This window comes from Carlito syrichta, unplaced genomic scaffold (assembly GCF_000164805.1).
Source record: "Carlito syrichta isolate Samal-C Ts95f unplaced genomic scaffold, Tarsius_syrichta-2.0.1 Scaffold90621, whole genome shotgun sequence".
NCBI lineage: Eukaryota > Metazoa > Chordata > Mammalia > Primates > Tarsiidae > Carlito > Carlito syrichta.
In genome coordinates, this window is record NW_007034717.1 from 1,021 (window position 1) to 7,893 (window position 6,873).

The window sequence follows — 6,873 nt, forward strand, 5'->3', positions numbered from 1 at the left end:
GCACTTCTCCACCTCCCACTCACTCTTTTCCAAGTGTTTTATGCCCCTGGCAACACTTACCAAGGTCAAGAGTGACCTTCTACTCACCAAGTCATGTTCACCAGGGCTGTTCACCAGCATCTGTCTGACCTCTCTGTAACGTTTGAAGCTGCTGGCCACTTCCTCCTTCTGGAGACTTTCTGTGTCTGCTGGGAGTCCTTCTTCCTGCTTCTTCAATCTTTTCTTCTCCGTCTCCATCTTCTTCCCTTGCCCTGAGAACGCTGACAGATTCCTAGTTCTCTGTTCTAGTCCTTTTTTCTTTTTCTTTTTAGTCAGAGTCTCATCTGTTACCCAGGCTGGAGTGCAGTGGCACCCTCCTGACTGGACTCGGGTGACCCTCCCACCCCAGCCCCCGAGGAGCTGGACTACAGCCACATGCCACCATGCCCGGCTCATTTTTTTTAGTTTGTTTTTTTTTTTGTAGAGACAAAGTCTTGCTGTGTTGCCCAGGCTGCTCTTGAACCCCTGGGCTCCAGCAGTCCTCCTGCCGTGGCCTCCCCAATTTCTGGGTTCTAGCACTTGGCTTCCCAAAGTGTTTGATCACAGGCGTGAGCTACCACACCCAGCCCCCTTTATGCCTATAAACTAGACTTGAGGATACTGTAGCATCGATCTGTGAGCCTAGGGAGAAGTCCAACAGAATCACTCAACCATGCTGTCCCAGAGCTTTGATATCAGTAAGCCAATAAATGAATCAATCCTGAACTGAAGTTACTAGTCTCATTCTTAAGCTGCTACAGGTGGAGTTTTCTGTTACCTGCAGCTGAAAGCATTCCTGATGGATACATGAGGGAGATACTAACTCCTCCCATGACCTCAACTACCAGCTCTGCACTGTTGCCGCCCACATTTATGTGTTTAATTCATATTGCTCACCTGCAGCATCACAGGTATCTCCAGTTGGATATCCTCAAATCTAAGCTATAAAAACAAAACTCTATCTGAATATCCTCTTATTCTCAGATCAAGTCGATTGGCTTTCCTGGGGTATCTTGCTCGTTTCTGAGTCGGGTCTCACTTTGTCACCCAGGCTGGAGTACAGTGGCATGATCACTATTCACGGCAGCCTTGAACTGTTGGGCTCAGGCAGTCCTTCCATTTCAGCCTACTGAGTAGCTAGAATTATGGGCACATGCCGCACACATGGCTAATTTATTTTTAGTTTTGTAGAGACAGGTTTTCACTATGTTGCTCAGGCTGGCCTCAAATTCCTGGGCTCAAGCAGTCCTCCTGCCTCAGCCTCCCAAAGCACTGGGATTGCAGGCATGAGTCTCCTGCAGTATTTTGTTCACGTTTCTGCATGTATAGCACTTGTCCCGTGGGTTTGTTCGTTTAACTAGCTGTCCTCCCCTCTAGCATTTAAACTCCCAGAGAGCTGGACCCTTAACCATCTTCAAATCCCTAGTATCAGTAGGTACTCATTTCGTTCTTGTTGAACAGATAAACTGGCAAATGTTTAGATGCATTCGGCTGCAAGTAATACAGCATCTAAAGGCCAGAAACGTACATTGCAAAGACATTTAATTATCTTGCAAAACGTGACATCTGGAGACAGGTGGTTCCAGGATTCGTTAGGCAGCTCAGCAAGGTCAGGGTACTGAGTCAGAATCTCTGACATGCTCTTGGTTCAGAATCTCAGGGAACCTTCATGACTGCAAGGTAGCTGCCACCGCTCCAACATTGTATCTCTTTATTTCTTTTGAGTTGGAGTCTCACTCTGCTGCCCAGGCTGGCGTGCAGTGGCATACTCACGGCCACCACAGCCTCGACCTGCTGGGCTCGGGTGATCGTTCCACCTCAGCCTTCCAAGTAGCTGGAATGACAGGCACACGCCACCACACACAGCTAATTTTTTGATTTAGTTAGAGACGAGTTCTCACCAAATTGCCAGGCTGGTCTCATGGACCAGGCAATCTTCTCACCTCGGCCTCCCAAAGTGCTGGGATTATAGGCGTGAGTCACTGCGCCTGACCGAACATTGTATCGCTACACAATAGCCTTCCAGAGAGGAAACAAGGGTGGGGGTCTTGGTGGCGGCAAAAAGACGTCCTAGTCACACACATTCCTCTTTCCCGGGAGGCACACTCTTCCAGAACCGCCTCTCAGCACTGTTTGCCTCAGCCTCTCAAGTAGCCAGGACTATGGGTGCACGCCACCACACCCAACTAATTTTTTAAATTGTTTGTAGAGATGAGGTCTCACTATATTGCCCAGGCTGGTCTCCAGCTCCTGGACTCAAGCAATCCTCCTGTCTCAGCCTCCCAAAGTGCTAGGATTACAGGAGTGAGCCGCCGTGCCCAGTCCAGTTTTGTTCTTTACATGGTTCTCAGGGCCCCTGTCTCTAATCAATTGAAACAGAGGATTCACCTTATTGGCTGCATTTTTAAATAGATTTTGCTTCCACAGGGCAGTGGTAAAAGAGAACATGTGGATTTGGAGGGCGATCTGTTTCTTGGCAGCTGTGGACAGTGAGAGATGCCCAGGTCACGCTGTCTTTACCTGCAAATCCGTGCACCATGGGATGTAATAGAGTTGTTCACTCGAATGGAGCAGCACTGTAAGAATCAATAACTAAAACAGATTGTTAAGCAAAAACAAAAAACAAAAAACAAAACAGATATCGCCAAACACACACATATCCATGTGAGATTACATATGCGTGAGATTTTTCTAGATGGATATGGTGCTTAAAAGTGGCTTCCTTTGGGGAGACAGATTAAAGGTTTGAGGCAACAGGCTCACTTTTTCTTTTTTTCTTTTTTAAGAGATGACGTCTCGCTCTGTGGCCAGGCTGGTCTCTAACTCCTGGCCTCAAGCGATCCTCCCACCTCTGCCTCCCAAAGTGCTGGGATTACAGGCATGAGGCACCACGCTGGGCCCAAGACTCACTTTTCATCATAAATAAGCCTTTTGCATTATTTAAATATATTACTATGTATTTACAGTATTTTAATTAAAATGGTTTTTAAAATTATACTTAAGAACACTTCTGCTAGCATTGTATTTTAGCCTTAAGAATTTAGGTAAAACCATAAAGGCGATGTTGTCAAAGGCTTTGACAAATAGTGAGCTAGTCTAATAGTGAGTGAGTCTAATTGTGGGAGCCTGGAGGGGCTCTTTCTCTGCCCAGGCTTTGGGAAGAAGGGCATCCACTTTTTCTAAGGCTTTTTTTGTTTCTTGTTTTGTTTTTATTCAGAGGAAAAAGGAACATAGCACCAACAGAGGAATTTAAGACATCTCGGCTGGGCACAATGGCTCATGCCTGTAATCCCAGCACTTTGGGAGACCGAGGGATCGTTTGAGCCCAAGAGGTCGAGGTTGCAGTGAGCCGTGAGTGTGCCACTGCGCTCCATCCTGGGTGACAGAGTGAGACCCCGACTCAAAAACCAAACCAAACCAGGTGACCTTTGAGGTTCCTTCCAGATCACAGATGCCACGATCTCCAGGAATGTCTCCCTTGCTTTGTTAAATGTTCGGCAGGTGAACATAGGAACCGGCATCTCGGTAAAAACAGAAACTAGTAAATCCTCGTGGGGACAAACAGACTTCTGGAAATTAAGATACAAGTATGAAACTCAGTTTTAAAAACTGACAGCCCAAATCCAGTGTTGGCAGCCTTGTTTATGGATTGAACACCCAAGGAGGCAGAGGAGCGTAGCACCCTTTCTAAATTTAGCCTGTGTTTCAAAATCTAGTCCAAATGCCACGTCTTACTACAAGGATCCCAGACTTACCCCAGGGGGAAGAGATTATTCTCTTCTTTGAAGGCCCATGACACTGTGTCCTTAAAAACAACAAAAAAAGCATCTGGCGAGGACATGAAAAACAGGAACTCTCACTTATTGCTGGAAAGTCAACACGGCTCAGCTGGAAGACAGTTTGGCAGTTTCATTTCCTGCAAAACTAACTATTTTCTTTACATACAGCCCAGCAATCAGGCTTCTCGATGTTTATGCAAATGATTTGAAAACACGTCCACATATAAACTTGCACAGAACAGCTTTATTCCTAATTGCCAAAACTTGAAAGCAAGCAGGGTGTCCTTCTGTGGGTGACTAGGCAATCCATGGCATAAGACAATGGGATATTATTCTGTGCTAAAAAGAAATGAGCTCTCAGGCCGTACAAAGACATGGAGGAAGCTCAAATGATATTACTCAGCAAGAGAAGTGGTGGCTAGCACCTGTAGTCCCAGGTTCTCCAGAGGCTGAGGCGGGAGGATCACTTGAGGCTGGGAATTTGAGGCCGCAGTGAGCTGTGATCGCACCATGGCACTCCAACCTGGGTGACAGAGACCAGTCTCTTAAAAGAATAAGGCAACCTCCCAATGGTGGGACATTCTGGAAAAGGAAAGCCTGTGGATGGAAGAAAATGACCAGTGATTGCCAGGGGCGGGCAAAGCAGGACGGGGTGAATAGGGGCGCACAGACTATTTGGGGCAGTGACGCCACACTGCGTGGTGTGACCATGGTAGACACATGCCATTATACATCTGGCTAAGCCCTTCATTCATTCAGGGCTGCAGTGAGCCGTGACTGTGCCACTGCACTTCGGCCTGGGCAGCAGAGTGAAACCTCGACTGAAAACCCAAGCAAAACCAGGTGACCCTTGAGGTTCCTTCCAGAATCACAGATTCCAGATCACCAAGAGTAACTGAAACTTCAGGTGATGATGATGTGTCCACGCAGGCCCATCTGTGGTGGCTAACGTCCCTCTGGGCGGAGGTGTTGGTGTGGAGGTGGCCATGCGTGTGGGGGCACAGGGGGTCCATGAGAAATCGCTGTACCTTCCGTCAATGTTGCTGTGAACCTGGAACTGCAAATAAAATAAATAAAACAAGTCTTTTTAGGGAATGGCTGGAGTGTAGTGGCACGATTGTGGCTCGCTGCAGCCTCGACTTCCTGGGTTCAGGCAATCCTTCTGCCTCAACCTCCTGAGTAGCCGGAACTATTGGCATGTACCACCATGTGTGACTAAGTTTTTGTAGAGACGAGGTCTTGCTAGGTTGCCCAGACCAGTCTCAAACTCCTGGGCTCAAGTGATCCTCTCACCTTGGTCTCCCAAAGTGCTGGGATTATAGGTGGGGTCACTGTGCTCGGTCCAGGAAAAGGCATCTTAACCCCTTCTCGTGGCACCCATCGCTTTCTGCCTGGCACTGCAGGTATTTGGATAAAGAACTTATTCCTTCCCTGGTACAGAAGGAGTTCCTGGAAGTGGCAGGGGAGGGGAGAATGTCTCCCTTGCTTTGTTAAATGTTCGGCAGGTGAATATCTCAGTAAAAACAGAAGCTCGTAAATCCTCATGGGGAAAACAGCCTCTCTAGAAATTAAGGCACAAATCCAGTGTTGGCAGCCTTGTTTATGGGTTGAATTTTGTCCCCCCAGTTCATATGCGGAAGTCCTCAGCCCAGTATCTGAGACTGTGACCTGTTTGAAACCAGGCTGTTACGGACCCCATTAGTTACCATGAGGTCATTAGGGCAGGTCCTACACTAATACGACTGATGTCCTTATAACAAGAGGACAATTTGGTCACAAGAGACGCTATGTGGAGAAGGAGGCAGAGATGGGGTGATGCTTCTAGCCTCCAGAACTGTAAGACGATTCATTCTGTTGTTTAAGCCCTGAAGTTTGCAGTGCATAGTCACTGGGGCCCCAGCAAACCACTACACATATGCACTTAGCTTTTGCTGGTGGGACCAAGACCTGGTTGGCTTTCTGGAGGCCAGCCCTGCAGTCCGTAGCAAGACCGACTGAACCATTCACTCCCTCAGAAACAGCATCATGCACTTTTGGAAATAACCCTAAAGTTAATTTTTTTTTTTTTTTTTTGCCAGAATCTCACTCTGTCACTCAGGCTGGAGTACAGTGGCATGCTCACGGCTCACCACAGCCTTGACCTCTTGGATTGAGGCTATCCTCCCACCTCAGCCTCTCAAGTACATGGGACTACAGGTGAGCACGACCATGCCTGGCTAATTTTCTGATTTTTTGTAGAGACACAGTCTTGCTATATTGCCCAGGCTGGTCTCGAGCTTCTGGTTTCAAGCAATCCTCTCACCTCAGCGTCCCAAAGTGCTTGGAATACTATTCAGCAAAACAAAAAAGGTAATGAGTTACCGACATGTACAACTTTCATAGCTCTCCAGGAAATTATACTGAGTAAAAAAAACCAATTCCTAAAGGTCACATACTGACTGATTCCACTTATGTACAGTTTTTAAAAAATGAGAGACTCATAGAATTGGAGATTACCTTGGTGGTTGCCAGGAGCCAGGGACAGGGATGGAGGGTGAGAGTGATTTTACCACAGTATCAGGAAGGACATGTGTGGCCACAGATCTGTGCTTTATCTTGACTGTGGTGGTGATTCCTCAAATCTACACCCGTGACAGGACTGCACAGAACTAAATACACACACCTGCACACATACGTGTGCACATACATGACGACAGCTAAAACTGGGGCAATGTGAGATCAGTGACTATGTCCACAGCAATGTCCTGGTGGGGATCTTGTCCTACCGTTTTGCACGTCACATTGGTGGTGGACACTGGAGAAAGGGTATATGGAATCTAGATTATTTCTTACAGGTGTATTTAAATGTACAATTACAGCAACTTTTATTTTTTTTGAGCTGGAGTCTCACTCCGTCGCCCAGACTGGAGTGCAGTGGCCGCTCCCGGCCACCGCAGCCTCGACCTGCTGGGCTCCGGCAATCCTTCCGAGTAGCCGGAATTATAGGCGCGCGCTACCACGCCTGGCTAATTTTTAAATTTTATTATAGAGATGAGGTCTCGCCTGCCCAGGCGGGTCTCGAACCTGCGGGCTCAGG